This window comes from Acomys russatus, chromosome 14 (assembly GCF_903995435.1).
Source record: "Acomys russatus chromosome 14, mAcoRus1.1, whole genome shotgun sequence".
Taxonomy (NCBI): domain Eukaryota; kingdom Metazoa; phylum Chordata; class Mammalia; order Rodentia; family Muridae; genus Acomys; species Acomys russatus.
In genome coordinates, this window is record NC_067150.1 from 34,478,537 (window position 1) to 34,495,503 (window position 16,967).

Here is a 16,967-nt window from a genome sequence, read left to right on the forward strand (position 1 = left end):
TGCCCCAGAAAAATAAAACATACCACTCTAAATATGAGCCCACATCTGGACGCAGACCTGAGAAATCTGTTATCATGGGATCTGGAAAAAAAATCAACGTGAGATGTGTAAGAGATGCTCCTAACACCATGCTGGGAACCTAGAAAATTGATGATAAATGTACATCATTCATGACTCCTCCTGGGGACATGGTTACAGGCTCCTGGCCTCCTGGCTACACCTCCTCTTGAAGTATGGATGGCAGAGATCCTTCTAGAACCCCGAGGGCAGCTGTCATCCACTCAGTGGGGTTACAGCCCTCACCACAGCCTAGATGAGCAGATATGGCCTGGAGGTAGGCTCAGAGTGGACAAGAGAGCCCAGGGCCGCTCTACACTCCCTCACGCTCAATGACAGATGGTGTCCTGATGTGGGTCCCAAAAGTCACCTGTGAAATTCCTCATCTCTGGAGTCCTCACAGCACTCACACTCAGGGCAATGACACATAAAGCAATCCTGACCAGTGGGATATCCTGATCTTCACTGCCTTCCAGCCTCTCCGCCACATACTTGTGGGATTGGCCCCAGTTGCCTCCCAAGTGACCACTTATCACTGACACTAGCATCCTCATCTCAGGTCTGCTTTTCCAGGCTCGTGGCTAATACTAGATGCAGAACAGACATATAAGAGCCCTTTCCCAAGCACGGCGGAGAGAGTAGGGATTCAGAGGCAATGGACCAAGATATGGGCACAGCCTGCTCATTGACAGGAGCCAGGGACAGGAAGGGAGGGTGATTGACAGCTTCTGGTTCCAGCCAAACTCATGGGGAAAAAACAGACTACATGCTGATGAGGGGACGGAACAGAGTGTCTCTGGGGTCACAGATTCCCCCAATCCAAAAACTGTGGCCAGCTGGCAATCTGGCTGAAAAGATCATCAGGACCAGTTTCAATGGTGCAGGCACCCTGAGACAATGAGTAGCTTAGGGTACAAAGTGCACCTCATCTGACAGAGAACTGCAAAGCCCACCCCTTGGACCACTCAAGAGTCTCTTCAGAGCGCCAGGGCTTCCTGCCCCAGCACCTGGGTCATCTCCACCCAGGGGCCCAGCATTTCTGGGATGGAAATACATAGGGCATCTCCTCTCTGTGCCATCTGATTCTGAGATCTATACCAGTCATCCCTTGTACACTGTGTGTACAAGTGTACACCTACATGCACATACACACACACACACACACACACACACACACACACACACACACAGAGTGTATATGCTGCCCCACCCTCCTGGTCAATTTTCTCTGTACTATTTGGCTTGCAGATCACATTTGCACATCAGCCCTACGCAGATTAATGGGTTTCATTGTTCTGTGGACTTCTATGTCTTCAAAAGCTCAGCAACATCAACTAACGACACGGACAATGTCCTTTCCCTCAGCTGTACTGTGTGCAATTCACAAGACACGGGTTCTAGTCCCAGCTGAGGGCCATGTTTCCCTGGACATGAGACAGAGAACTAAGAACTATGATGCCCCCAAGGAGAGAAAAAGACACAGAGTGAGTTCTACTTACCCACGGTCAGCCAGTCAGCAAGCATGCAGCTGAGTTCAGGGGTAACCGGAAATCCCTCTAGCTCCAGAATCGAGCTCTCTCAATTCCACTTCATACATGAACACTGACAGCGTCTTTTTTGTTTCCACAGTCCACGATCCCACAACAGGGACCAGCCCCAGCAGGCTCCATGCCTGCTGATCCCACCTCCCCCCACTCACACACAGATCGCCTCTCATCAGGAAGCCGGTTGGCTAGAAATGTTTTCTCTCACATGAATGCCCCAGTCTACGTCATGTGCATCTTCTCCTTTACCCAGATCCCTTCTCTCCTGCCCTGTGCTCCCTTCCTTGCGCAGGACTCCACACCCTCAGGGCTGGTGGAAGCTTGGAACTCCGCTGTGCCTCCTCCTAGCCTAGAACGAGGAGGGACCTCCCTCTCTTTCTGTCACACACAAAGCCCCAAAGCCAACTACTGTCCACCACAAGGCTGCTCAAAATTAATCAAGTTGTTAATGAGGGCTACATTTACGACTTCAATTGTCAAGTCTAATAATCCCCTTTAACTGAGATCTTTTGCCTTCATTAAAGTAATCAGTGCCTGTCAGGGAATGATCAGAAAAACAAGAGCTCCGCTTGTGGAATCCCACATGCTAGGCAGTTCATCACAGGGAATCAGGCTCAGTCAATTCTTTCAATATTGCCACCCCTTGACAAGGCTAATAAGTTTTTCTTTTCCTTCAGAAGTCTTAATAAGATAACAAAAAATTAAAAAAAAAAAACTTCCAAGCGCTCGATCAGGATTTAATTAACCATTAAACATTATTTGCCCAATACCACGAGGACCCAGAAATATTTAATAAAACCCTTGTTTTCTTGGAACCAACATTATCAGAAAAGTCAGCCTAATGCTGAGACACCAGCCCAATAGGCTTCTAGACTAAAAATATAAATAAGCCATTAATTCATTCAACAAAATGCCACTTAGGCTCTATTTGAAGTACACATCACCCATTATGTACTTCACAGCTGGAGAGGATGTCAACATCATAGGTAGGCTTCCTATTGCTGCAACGAAACACCGGAACACCGTGACCAGAAGCAACTTGGGGAGGAAAGGGTTTATTTGGCTATGCTTCCTCATCATAGTCATCACTGAAGAAAGTCAGGGCAGGAAGGAACTCAAGCAGGGCAGGAATGTGGAGGCAGGAGCTAATGCAGAGGCCATGGGAGAGTGCTGCTTACTGGCTTGTTCCATATGGCTTGCTCAGCCTGCTTTCTTATACAACCCAGGACCACCTGCCCAGGGGTGGCACTGCCCAGAATGGGTTGGACCCTCCCACATCCATCAGTCACACACTTGTCTGCCTACATCCCGATCTTATGAAGCCATTTTCTCAATCAAGATCCCCTCCTCTCTAATGACTACGGCTTGTGTGAAGTTGACATAAATCTAGGCACCTCGTGCAGTAATGATTGGCCCAGACATACCAGCCAAGAGCCTACAGGAAGTAGGCTACAGTAGCAAGTGACGTAGGACAAGATGAAATATGGCAGGCAAGTTAGGAGAAGAGCGACTCAAGTTCCATGGAAGCAGGACAGCAGCGATGGTTACCAGAAAGCTTCCTGAAGCAGTAGGGCCCAAGTCACAATTCCTCAAGGAGGCGAGCTGGGTCAGACTCCACATCACTAGCAGCTCCCCTATGCTTCCTAAGCAAACTTAAGATTCATCTCGGAGAAACTGCCGTACCCACTCCAGGCTGCATTCACCAGAACACCAAGCTCATCTGTTCAAACACGAGTGAGAAATGCCTAAGAGAGGAAGGCACACTTCCAGTGTGCCCATGCAGGTGCGTCAAGCCTAGGGAAAGGGGAATAGGATGAAGGGGGGGGGGGAAGGAGGGGGAACAGAAAGATACAAGTGAGGGGATAACCATTGAGATGGAATCCAAATAAATTATTTAAATAAAAAAAAATTTAAATGATTGTCTAATAGAGAACTGCCCTGAATGTTGGTGGCATCAGGCAATAAGTTGATGGCCCAGATGGAAGAGAGAGGAGGAAAAGGAGGGAGTCCTGAAGCACAAGCATGCTGCTTATCTGCTCCCCGACAGCCTGAGGTGAGCAGCTCCCCTCCCGCAGATGGTTTTGCCACCATGATATTCTGACTCGCCTCAGGCCCAAAGCAATGGAATCAACAGGCTTTGGGCTGAAATTGGAAGTCAAAGTATTGTTTTAAATAGTTTCCTTGGGTATTTGTAAGAGTGGTGAAAAATTAACTAACACAGCAAAAAGCATAAAAAGAAAGACGCGTAGCCTCTGACCTCTGACCTCGCAGAGCTCTCTGTCTAACTGGGTATAAGCCTGAAAGGAAAAAGGAAGACTTTAAGACTTAGGGACTGAAGGGAAATGGACACACCCAGGAAGCACCTGAAGCCTGAAAGCGATGCTAATGGCAGAACTGCAGGGAGGAGGGTGTCACCAACCAGATGAGCTGCCTGGAATTTGGCAGGGAGGTTGGCACTCCAAGTATGTGGCTCTCATGAGCAGTCACCCATGCTGAGATCGGCTTTCTAGTGATACAATGATCTTTGACTCACACATGCCCTGTAAGCAATCCCAATAAAGTCACTGCTTCCCTGAGGCAAACTGTATAGAGCCGCTTATTTGGTCCATCCTCAGCACCCTATCTGGAGTGAGGGGTCCCCAGGAAAAGAAAGTCACACAATGTTGGGGAGGCAAGCAAAGTCCAGCAGCAAGAGCAGCAGATGGTGCACACAGTAGGCTCCTCACCCACACAGAAGGTGCCTGACCCACATGGGGTGGTAGGCCGTGAGGAAGCATGCCAGAGTCCATGATGCCTCTTCCTCTGGCAAATCATAGATGTTGGATGTGAGTGTGCCGGCTGAGACCCCAAACTGACTGTGGTAGTTTAATGAGGACGGCACCTACAGGCTCAAACGTTTGAAGGCTTGGTCCCCAATTACTGGAACAACGGTACGGGAAGGATTAGGGAGTGTAGCCTTGTTGGAGGAGGTGTGTCACTGAGGATGAGCATTGGGGTTTCAAACACCCACACCAGGCCTAGGTGTGCTCTCTCCTTCGTGCCTCCAGCTTGTGGATCATATGTAAGCTTGCAACTATCGCTGCAGCACCATTCTTGCCGTCATGCTTCCTGCCGTCATGGCCTTAGCCTAATGCCTAAAATGTTAAGCAAGCTCCTGGTCACATGCTTTCAGAGCTGCCTTGGTCATGGAGTTTCTTTACAGCAATAGAATAGTAACTGAGACACTGATGATGGTTGAATCCCATGGCTTCTCCCTCTCAGAGCTAGAGAGGCTCCATGCTTCTCTCAGAGGGTGCCTCTTCTCTCCTTTCTTCATCATTAGGGAGATAGAAAATGGAGATGAGAGAGGAATGGTGCCTTAGTTAGGGTCTCTATTGCTGTGAAGAGACACCATGACCACAGCAACACTTAAAAATAAAGACATTCAATTGGAGCTGGCTGACAGTTCAGAGGTTGTCATGGTGGGAAGCATGACAGCATGCAGGCAGACATGGTACTGGAGAAGGAGCTGAGAGTTCTACATCCTGATTGGCAGGCAGCAGGAAGAGAGAGTGACACTGGGCCTGGCTTGAGCTTCTGAAACCTCAAAGCCCCGCCTCCAGTGACACACCTCCTCCAACAAGGCTACATATCCTAATCTTTCAAGTAATGCCACTCCCTATGAGCCTATGGGGGCCATTTTCATTCAAACCACCACAAATGGTAAGGCCCTGGAAAAGACTGGCTCGGCCATGGGAAAGCCTAAGCAGCCACAAGTCTCAGGCTGCCACTGGCTTCTTCTTCCCTATATTGTCAGAACCATCATCTGCGTGTCCTTCACTGAACTGGAAGCTCACATTTTCAGGTAGGCTGCCTGGCCAGCCATGTAGCTCCTAATATTGATTTGCCTCTGACCCTCCCACTGCTGGAGTTACAGGTATGCATAGGCACGCCCAGTATGTTTTTTACATGGATCCTAAGGGGTGTGGGTCCTTATGCTTGGTTAGCAAGCTCTCTTATTCCACTGACCCATCTCCACCATCTGGAACCATCATCTTCCGAGAGCCTCTGCGCTAGGAAATGTGCTTAAGTGTCCACACACACATTGTTTCTAGTCACATGTGAACGTGTGTGCCCAGGGTGCAAGTGATCCTGACAAATGTGACACACTGGTTGCTATTCCTGCATGACGCATGCAGCTGTGAAGGCCTACAGCTGTGGGTTTCAACCTGTGAGTTGCAACCCCCATCCCCACAGGGGTTGCATATCAGCTACCCTATCCTGCATAATAGTTATTTACATTATGGCTTATAACAGTAGCAAAACCACAGTTATGAAGTAGCAACGAGATAATTTTAAGGTTGGGGGGGTCACCACAACACGAGGAACTATATTAAAGGGTCGCAGCATGAGGAAGGTTGAGAAACACTAGCCTAGACAGTTATAACTGGAATTCGAATCTGACCACACCCTGTCTGTTCTTCTATATTTTGAAACACTTGGGGTGAAGTCCTTAGCAGCAACCTAGAATCTGAGCCCAGGAGCCACAGTCCCCAAGTCCCAGCATGCCAATCTGAGTGCTGAGGGGCAACAGGTAAGAGCGAGCCACCCTGGCTCAACTTCAAGCTGTTAGTACAAATCCGTCTCTGCCATTCCCTGGTCTCAATCTCAATGACAATGACCAGACTTGGATCTGATGCTCTTTTCCGATTCTTCCTACTGTGCTGCGACCTTGAGGTTCTAGCCTAAATAATCTAAGTGAACATGGACACGAAACTGAAACCCACTGGGCTAGTGCCGCAGCATCAGTTACTTGGCCCAAGGTCTATGACACCAAGCACAGCTTATCTCAAGGATACCAAGCCAGAAGAAGACTTGACGAGTGGCCACAGGCAAACCCTGAGCCTATCTCCAGAGTCCTCTGAAGCTCAAGGTCCCACAGCATGCCTGCCTCCCCTACCTCTTTCTTCCTTCCCTTTACCCCCTGCCACAGCCACAGACTACAGGGAGCATGCCACAGCATCTTCCAGGCATGCTAGTCCTGAATGACCATGCCCCCCAACTCCTGATTTTTCTGTAAGTCACATCTGACACCACTGTGTTCTCCATCTTCCATCTAGCTTAGGTAGGTGAGCACAAGCTCATGTTTTAGCAGGGACCACAGTGACACACACACACACACACACACACACACACACACACACACACACAGCTCCACCATGTGCTCCTGGGCTTAGGGGGCTGGCAACCAGGTGCCTGCACACAAGAACAAAGAAAGACTCTCATCTCAGAGCGCGTATATTTTGTCTTCATTACGCCACTGTGAAGGTGTTAATATACAACTTACAACATATTATTCACCCCTCTAACTTCCAAATGCTAAATGCATCATTAACATTCATGTTTTCTTCAATTACATAGCTGTGCTCGGGGGAGGGGGGAGCAGGTTGGTTCCTCACTAAATCCATCTCCTTTGAAAGGCTACAGAATCTTGGGCTGGAGAGATGGCTCAGCGGCTAAGAGCACTGACTTGCTCTTCCAGAGGTCATGAGTTCAATTCCTAGCAACCACATGGTGGCTCACAACCATCTATAATGTGATCTGATATCCTCCTCTGGCCTGCAGGGGTACATGTAGGCAGAGCTCTGTATACATAATAATAAATAAATAAATCTTTAAAAAAAAAAAAAAAAAAAAGAAAGGCTACAGAATCATAGAAGGCAGCCTGGGCTTCTAGCATTACTATACAAGGGCTTCTAGCATTACTATACAAGGGGAAATTCCTGCTCTGGGGCACTCAGCGGGGCCACAGGACTCCATCAAGGACTAGTCATCAATTAGAACTGGAGGCCAAGGATGAGAGAGAAAAGATTGGCGGGAAAGATGAGCAGATCTAAGGAAGTGACACATTCATGCTAACCAAGGCACCTACCTCCTTCACTGCAAAGAAAAGGTAAGTGGCTTGCCCCAAATCACACAGCTGTTTAGTGGAGGTAGAAAAGAGAGAAAACTGACAAGAAGAGGGACGCACAGTAGAACGCTAAAGTATAGAGCAAGAACAAAAGCAAAGCATGAAGGGAGAGATGAGAGCGAGGACAGGTGCATGCTGGGTAGGAAAGACGGAAAGGTCTGAGTTCGGTGTAAGTGCCAAGCTACCCTGAACTTCACCCCAACTGCTCAAACCAAGATCTGTGAATGGGAAGCCTAGACAAAGGATAAACATGCCTGACGGAAAGGGAGCAGGAGCAGAGGCAGGGAGCAAGCACTCAAGGGTTGGCCCTCCACCCCAGGCCTCTAAATGCAGCCAGACTAAATATGACACATAATTAAAATGTCATTACCTCACAATTGCACCGTCCAAACTTCACTAGGAATTTGTCACAGATGCTCGTGGCAACAAAATCAATCTGCTATTGTACTTCAACAAATCAGATTCAATAATCCCCCTGCCAGTGGGTTGCAGAGTGGCTTGGAATTGAAGAGGAAAAAGACGAAAAGGCTCCTGCTGGCAGGTCACTTCCTTGTCCACAGGCTGCCAGCCAGCCAGGCCCTCCAACCTTGAGACGGGAGCGTCCAAGGTCGGCAGACACCAGGGCTTCCAGAGGGCTAAGGCTGGGGACTCAAGGCGGGGCCAGTGGCTGCAGAGACAGCTTCTGAGAACACCTCCTGGATCTAGGAAGGCACTGGCCTTGGTGGCTGTCAGTACCACAGGCAAAAGCCCTCTGGGTACATCAGCACTGTGCACTGGGACACTCATAACTTATGCAGTAGCTCCTTCCTTCACCACAAGGAAGTTTTCGAATCTCAGTAAGGGTCATGACCAAGGTCACCTCTCAGGAAGAGGAAAGGCAGAGACTAGTGTGTGACTTAGGACAGCATTTACTCTAAAATGTATGAGCACATACACACACACACACACACACACACACACATGCACAAAACAAAACAAAAGCAAGCAAGCAAACAAACAAAAACTAGAGGGATGCACACACAGGCACGCATTCACACAAGCACATACTCAGGATCCAGAGTGGACAGGCTCCCAGAAGAATTGCCAAGTAGGGATGGCCCTGAAGGCCTGTCATGTGCCCCCTTAGCCTGGTGCCTCTGAGGCCTAAGTAGCCTTTCCTTAACCTGCCTCCTAGCTGCCTCCTTGGCTAAGCCCATTGCCACATTCTGAGCTATAGTCGTTTCCTCTCTGGCTCCCCCATCCTCAGTTTCACCTAGCCTCTGACTTTGCACATCTATTCCAGAAGAAGCTCTAGAACCACTTTGACCGTGATCCTCCCTGCTCCAAAACCTCCTACAGCTGCCTTTGAGACCCAGGCCCCACCCCCCAACACTTGGAGGAAAAACACTCCCCTCAAAGCCCCTGGGGCTGCCTCTCTGTGAGGTATACACTTCTGTCCTCACTGAACTACTGTCCCACCTCTCAGCACCTGGCATCTGCCACCACCTCTTCCTCGGACTGTCCCCAATGACTGTGTACTTGGTTGCAGTTTGCCTTCTAGCTCTCTGGTTATTCATCACTTGGCTACTTGGCTTTCTTCCCTAGCTTGGTCCGTAAATGTCCGCGTTTCCCAGCTCTTTTCCTGTCAGGTGCTTTCCACCCTTCTGATGGGACTGTGATTGTCATCATCTGTGCCCTTAGTCTTCACAGCATCTCTATCCCAGTGAGCCTCTGATCTCACACCCACACTCACCTCCTGGCTCCTAGATGCCATCAACCACCTTTTGCCACTCAAATCCCATTGCTGAACCAGCCATATTGCCCTACACGTCTGTCTTGCCTGCTCACAATCACACTCTCCTGTACACTGCTGCCTCAGTGTCTATTAGGTACACCCGAAATCCCTTCATGTTGTGGCTTCTAAAATACTACATGCCTGGCCCTTTCTTCCCACCTTGACTTAATTCCCTCCAGGACCCTCCCTGAGCCATGTGATCATTGCCACTCCAAGCATTCCCAGCTTAGAAAGAGGACCTGTCTCTCCTGCTACCCATGGCATCCCTTATGAGCACACACTACGATTGCCTGGTTCCCCATGCCCTCTGCCCATGCATACCTAGAGAGCACCTGGCTCCATGGAGAGCTGGGTCCTTCCGTGATGTCTTTCCAGCTGCCTGTGAGTCTCTCCCGCCCCCAACATCTGGGGGTTTGGCCTACTTCCTCTTTTCAGAATAAGGCTATGCGTCTTCACCCTAAAGTCTGCAGCACCTAGCTTGGAACCTGACCCTTAGTAGGTGCTCATTAAACCATCGAGGGTGTGGGAGCAGAAAGGGCTGGAAGAGATGAATGTGCCCTGGCCCGCAGGTAACCAAGCCCTTCCCCTGAAGCTCAGCTACCTGCTCGGTGGCTGTCTGGCAGAGACCTTGTCCTTCCACAAATGTTTACAGTACTATGTAAATAACTTGCCCAAGATGATGTATGTGGCCTTTCTGCCCTGGGCCTGCCATGCTCCATGCCAAGTGTGCTGTCAGCGTGGCTGCTCAAGTGAGACACTGAGGAATGTGGTCTGTGTGGAAGGGTGGGTGAGGGTATACCATAAAACACTGGGCGCAGACAAATCTGGGCCCCATGCCATGAAAAATGTGAATCTGTCCTTGACTTCCGTGGCAAATGAGGCGTGAAAACGTATCAAAATGTGATATTCAATATATGGATGTATTTAATATTTTATGAGACTGGAAATCAGTTACTGAAGGTTTGAAGGATAAATCAAGCAGCAAGCAGATGAACTTTCAGGCATATGTCCTGATGTGTGTGTGTGCCTTTTATCAAGATGGGAGAAAAGAGGAAGAGCCTGAGAGACTCGGTAGGGACAAGGCTACACCCAGACACATATCTTACCAGTCCACACTCTCCTCACCCTCACAGCGGCCTTACACATTCCCTTGGGGAGCCTGCCTGCAGAGTTTCATTCACCCTGTGAAATCCTACTACCTCCTTTGAAGCATACTCTAAGAAGTTTCCTAACTTAGGACCACACTCTCCCACATCAAGGCCCACAGAGAGCAGGCCTCCAGTTACTCTGGGCCACTCTGTACCCAGTGAACCTTGGTGTACCATACACAAGGAGTTGCCTTATCACACCGGCCTCCCCACCCCATGCTAAAGATGAAGATCAGTGATGAGGCCTCCCTCACCTCGGTATCCCCGACAACTAGGCACAGAGAAAGTGACACAGGAGCCTCTTGCACCAGCAGCCGAGGCCAGGGACTGACTGAGGTGCAGGATGCAGCTCTCAAGGGCTCACTGATAGATCATGAGAAAAGCCTTGGGCTTTCTAAAAGAGCTAGGGCAGCAGGCTACTGTGGAGAACTCACCAGGCCCAAGGACTAAAGCCAGGGACTTTGGGGTTTGCACGTTGTCCTTTCAGGTTCCGCCAAAGATACTCTACTCTGCGTTGCTAGGCTTCATCTGTCTTTCTTAACACGTGAAGGAAATGAGGCTGAGAGAGGTTTTGCCCAGGACCGAACTCTCTTCTGTGCAGCCTGGGATAGCAGGCCTGAGCCCAGCACCGCATAGCACATGATCTCCCACCAGCTCTATGCTGTGAGTGAGTGTTGACTCCCTCCCTCTCAACACCCAGTGCAAGGTCGGAGGCCCTCACCAACAAATACAAGGCTCATCTGTCCCAGGGATTCCCACACTTGGCTGGTCATCAGTGTCACTTGGAAATGTTTTATAGTTTCATCTTCAAGGTGCTACGCCTGGTCACTCCAATTAAGTCTGGACAAGGTCTGGCCATATATATGTTGATTTCTATTATGTTTGTTTGCTTGCTTGCTTGCTTATTGAAGCAGCCTCTCTCTGTGTAGCCCAGACTAGCCTGGAACTTGCTGTAGGGACTTCTTTCTTCTTATTAATACCCCCTGACTATTAATAGTCATTCTGATATAAGATAAACCTAGACACCACTCACTACCAGGGCTGTTTGAGACAAGGTCTGGCTCTGGAGCTCAAGCTGTCTTTAAACTCTCAGACCTCCTGCATCACCAGTCTGACTCCCTCTAGATCTTGACTGTATTTTCTTTAGCTCTGACTTACAGGCTTGTGGACACCGAGGTCCCTTTCTGGGAGAGGGGCTCTTTCTGCTACTCACCTGCCCATGCCATGCTTTTTCTTATGAAATTCTCTCTAGCTTGGCACAGTGCTGCTGCATGCCCATAATCACCGCACTTGAGACAGAGGCAGAAGGATCAGAGGGCCAAGATTATCCCTGGCTGTATAGCAAGTTTGAGGTCAACCTGGGCTGTATGAGACTCTGTCTTGAAAGAAAGAAAGGGAATGAGGGAGGGAGGGAGGGAGGGAAGGAGGGGAAAAAGGAGGGAGGGAGGAAAGTAGATAGAGGGAGGGAGGGACAGAGAGACCAAGGGAGGGAGGGGAAAAGAAGAAAGAAGAGAGGGAAGGGAGAAAGAAATTAATCAAGTCCTTCTCTGTTTTTAGGCCACAGTTCCCTCTGTTTGAGATGACTGTCACCTACTCCTGTCTTACTCCAAGCCCCCAAGTCTGCAAACAAGCCCAGTATGGGCTGATAGCTCACTATAACCAACTCAATAGCCAGCTTGCCTTTTCTGTCCCAGGGGAGTGGTGCTGCCTTGAGTTTCATCTCTTGTGTGTTCTGGGGCTGCACCAACAAGCCAGGGCTCCACACCCTCCACACTGTTGACTGTGGGGCCAATTCTACACGGCTCTCCCGAGCACATAGAGCACCCAGCAGCATGTCTGGCCTTTACTAAATGCCGGAAGAAACACCTTCAACTGTGATAAAGAAATGTCTTTAGGAGCTGGGGAGATGGCTCAGTCAGTCAAGTGTAGGCCATATAAGCATGAGGACCTGAGTTTGGCCCCAGAACCTCTGTTAACTAAAAAGTAAAGTCAGGCCTGGTAGCAAGGATTTATAATCTCAGTGCTTGGGAGATAGAGCCAAGTAGAACCCTGACTACCCAGCCTAGCAAGCCTAGCAAGCTCCAGGCCAGAGAGAGGCTCTCTCAAAAAACAAGGTGGACAACACCTGAGGAATGACACATGAAGTTGTCACACGCACACACACACCCCACATGTTAAAAATTCTTCAGATATTACTAGTGTATCTAGTATAGTCTCCTGCCCAACTGAACACACAGGAGCTGATCTATCAAAAGGCAATGGGCTCCAAGGCAAAGGGCTCGTTTTTGAACCTACACTCTGCGCTCAACCCATCAGCACGAGTTTCTTTATCTTAGTGACAAGGTCAGTGTCAGGAGAAGTAAATGAAATTGAACATGGCCCAGACAAATTGATGAGACTTTTAAAAGGAGAGATGAAAGAAAGCCCATGGGCAACAGTATGCAGGTAAACCAGACCTCAAAAAGTCAGCCTACTAAATTAAATAAAAAGCCCTGACACGCAGTGTCTACTCATTTCCATGGTGCGAAGACCGCAAAATGGCCAATTACAAGCAAGCAGCCCGACGTCGCTGTACACAGAATTGGAGAGAGGTGGGCAGAATCCTGCTCTCAGACAGCCAAAAAATAAGCAGGGCCTACAGGTGTGTGACAGTGGGGAGTGTGGGCCTGGGGCACAGCTGGAAATGCCTGCCCTGTCTTCAGGCATTCAGTCATTTCCAAGCAAAAGCAAAAAGCGTCTCTGCAGGGGGCACATCTGCCAGCAGGTCTCAGCCTATCTGCCAGTGATCTCAGCCCTGCAGATTCCCTAGGGAAAAGTCAGTCCCAGCCTTCAAGCCCCCTCCCTTGTCTATTTTCAGTCCTCAATTGTAAGAGCCAGCATTAAACACAGTGGATATATTTTAGGGTCAGAAGGGTACTAACAACAACATGGTTGGTTAAGACAATGACACTGCTGTGTCACCAACAACAACACTGCAATGTCACCATGCCTTCAATCAGGCAGGACTGGGGCCTTTGGGCCCACCTTCTCTGTCACCACCTTCTCTGTCAATCGTAATGCCTGTTCCTTCTCTCTCCCACCATGTGTACATGTGTGCATGCATGTATGCTTGCGTGGCGGTTTTGTCTAGACTGGCTGACTAGTGAGCTCTCAGGAGCTGCCTGCTTCTACCCTCCATGCCTGGCTTTTCATGCAGATGCTGGGGATTTGAACTCAGGTTGTCATGCTTGAGCAAGCGCTCTTAGCCACTGAGCCATCTCCCCAGCCCCTTGCTCTTTCACTTCTCTGAGCTGCTTTACACATCTGCAAAGCGGACTACCAACGTCCAACCCAAAAGGGCCACCATGAGACTGCCTATGGGAAGATCTATGAGATGCTAAGCCACTGCCTTCCTATCTCTTCCTATCTCTTCCCAGGACCCAGCACATCCTGAACCGGATGCTGAGCCTGAGAGCGTCCACTGGTACTACTAATCAAGTCCTATAGGAACTGCTCATTGATTAATAGACACAGACAGTGAAAACTATGGCTTCTTAGTCTGGCCCCACTTCTAGTCCTGTCCATGCTTCCTGACTGTGGAGACCATGTGACCAGCCACCCCACGCTCCTGTCCACCATGCCTTTCCCATAAGGACAATATCCTCTTGAACCAAAAGCCAAAATAAGCCCTTCCTTCCTTCTTTCCTTAGGTTGATTTCAGTCTGGCATTTGGTCACAACAGTAAAGAAAAGCAGCTAGCACACCAACCAACACTGCAGAAGAAAAGAAAGGGTGAAAAGGTAAGTAAATAAATGGGGGTGAAGCTCAACAGCCCAGCCCTGAAGGTTCCATTCCAATCCTCCAAGTGCCCTGCTCAGAGACGAGGGCAAGCCCCAAGCGCTATGGTACCAGAAAACCAATCAACTTCCTCTGCCCAGCTCTTTAGCACGAACGCTGTTCTTTTCCCATCTCGTGTAAACTAGGCAAGGAGCACGTACATAGGCAGGGCTTTGCTTTGCTCGCCTTTGGTTCTGAGTCAGTTTTACCCCAAACTTGGGCACATTTCACTTTCTGCTCCCCCGCCCCCTCCCCCACACACACACCACACACAGAGTCTGATACTGTTTATTCTTTATTTATTTTGTTAATCATCTCAGCTCCTTTGTTTCTGGGAGTGAGTCCAGCTTTAAACACACACACACACACACACACACACACACACACACACACACACACACACACACACAAGTGAACAGTAAAAGCTACAATCAAGAGGCAAGCTGCTTACAAATGACCGGCAAAGAGAGGAGCATCCCCCTCGTTATTGTGCCCCTCCCTTGGAACATGGAGGTTCTTCGGTCTTTAAACAAGAAGCCACTAGTGCGTACTGTGATTTGATTCCCCATCTGGGCTCACTTTCTTTCAGTCTAAATTGAGGGGGCTGGACTGGGTCTCAAGAGTTCTTAGATGTGTTAGGGTCACTGACCTCTTTGAAGCTCAGAAGCCAGGCACAGCCTCCCTCATCTCACTGTCCAGACAGCACTCGGCCTGCTACTTGGAGCATCTGTCTCAGTGCTCAAAGGCCTTGGAGTCCCTGGGGTGGGGGCAGCCCCCAAAACCTTGACTCCACACTGCTGAACGGGATCTGTCTTCTGCAGCTCTAACCCCAGGCGCAAAGCCAGGACCGGCACCTCTGATCAAGGCAGGGGGTGGGGGGTGGGGCAGGAAGAATCAGGAGGCCTCTCCAGGTCTGGGGACCTGAGACTGGGGAACCCCACTTGCCCTGGGTTTGCCTGAGGCACTCCCTCTAGAAAGCTGCCACACAGGCAACAAAGCTGAGGGTAACATTTGTTTCATTTGGGGGAAAAATCCTCATAAAGCCTTTTTACTCTTTTTACTTCTGGATGTAATGGGTCTGTAAAGGCTGACAGTGCAGCCGGAGTCAGCGGGATTGAAAGGCTGACGAGCAGGAACCACAGTCCCCTCTGGGGAGTGGAGTTACACTCAGGACTTAATCTATCTGAGGGAAAATGACATGGGCTCTAGGCCTCCACACCGAGGGCCTCATTTCTCCCACACACACGTCTGAGTCAGAGTTGACAGTACTCCCCAAACCCATGCCCTTCCAACAGCAGTCTTTATCCCTGACAGAGGTCACAGGGCAGAGTCACTGCTAGAGTCCAGAGTCAGGCCCTGCTCAAGACTGCAGGGATGAGGACCAAAAACCATCTGATGTGTGAATGGCCCCATCTGAGTACCTGGGCCCTAGGCTAAGGTTCCAAAGCATCCTCTCCAACCTGCTTCAAGGATACATCACTTAAAGGGGTACACAGCGAATGAGGGATGCTCAGGGGTGCCAGGTGGCTAAAGAACCTAGCACTCTTCTCTCTCCTCATAGGAGCTGGATCGGGGGGCCGCCAAGATTCAAGGCCCTAAAGGCCCATAACCCAAGGAAACCCAGAAGAAGTTTCCTGGGTCAGGCTGACACAATCCCTGATTCTAAGAGTAATTGCTTTAAAGATCTATTACTTGGGGCTTAGTGGCACAAGGAGACAGTGAAAGCTGGGAGCCAGCAAGCTGGCCAGCCTCCATCACAGGCCCGGGCTCCTAGATGACTGCAAAAGCACACAGCTCTCTAACAGGCACTGCCTAGGTTGTGGAGGAACCATGGTAGGTTTAAGCAGAGAACCCAGAGCACTGTGGTCCTGGAAAAAGAGCTGTGGGTCTAAACTGACCCTCCTCCATCCCTGAGGCTATCCTGGCAGCAGGGTGCTTCCCCACCATCAAGTCTACACAGCATCTCCCTAACACCCAAAGCATCTGGTCCTGGGAAATAAGAATCATGAAAGATAATGGCTGGTGATGAGAACCTGGAGAGTTTGGGATTTTTTGTTTTGCTTTGTTTTCTATTCTCTCTGTGTTATAAAACAAACAAAAAGCAAAAAACCCAAACCACCTGAGATATCTATCTAGATGAGGCTTAGTGTCTGCCTGTGCAGTCAGAGAATACACTGGCCCTTGGTTTACAGAACAAGACATTGTGGATGGCCTTCTGAGGAGGAACCTTATGTCTGTAACACAGTCTCCTAACATGGGTACACTCCAGTGGTGTGGAGCTTTTGAATCCTCCCTCCAACTGCAGGGCCTATCATCCCCTGGGCATGGGATTTCTTTCACCCCCTTAGACATTCTCAGGCATGAAATACAGAGGATAGATGTGACTTTGCACTGGGGTAATGCTTTTCAGGGATGGGGAAGACTTTTTCCATAATGTAGCCACTAGTAATATGCTTACGTTCCTGAAATAAGCCTCCCTCGCGCTCAAGTAAGCGACGCTAATTTGGATCACTGGATTTGGTTCCCACATCCCAAAGGACAGCTCACTATTCCCTGCTACTCCAGCTCCAGAGTATCTGTAGGCAGTCTCTGTATAGGCATCAGGCACAGACTCTGTGTGTGTGTGTGTGTGCGTGTGCGTGTGCGTGTGCGTATACACATATACGCAGGAAAAACCA

The 16,967-nt window shown here is 49.5% G+C and overlaps 1 protein-coding gene across 3 annotated transcripts in view; it reads right to left on the minus strand.

Moving 5' to 3' along the window:
• The window catches only part of Grik4 (glutamate ionotropic receptor kainate type subunit 4), a 428,100-nt gene that overhangs the window by 339,050 nt on the left and 72,083 nt on the right, over positions 1 to 16,967 (minus strand). The window contains exon 1 of one of the 3 annotated variants that reach the window (XM_051156246.1): positions 7,922 to 8,237. The exons of the other annotated variants lie outside the window; for them this stretch is intronic. The gene's annotated coding sequence lies outside the window, so the exon portion shown is untranslated. Of the gene's footprint in view, positions 1 to 7,921; positions 8,238 to 16,967 lie in introns of those variants that run through there. 3 annotated transcript variants of the gene reach the window in all.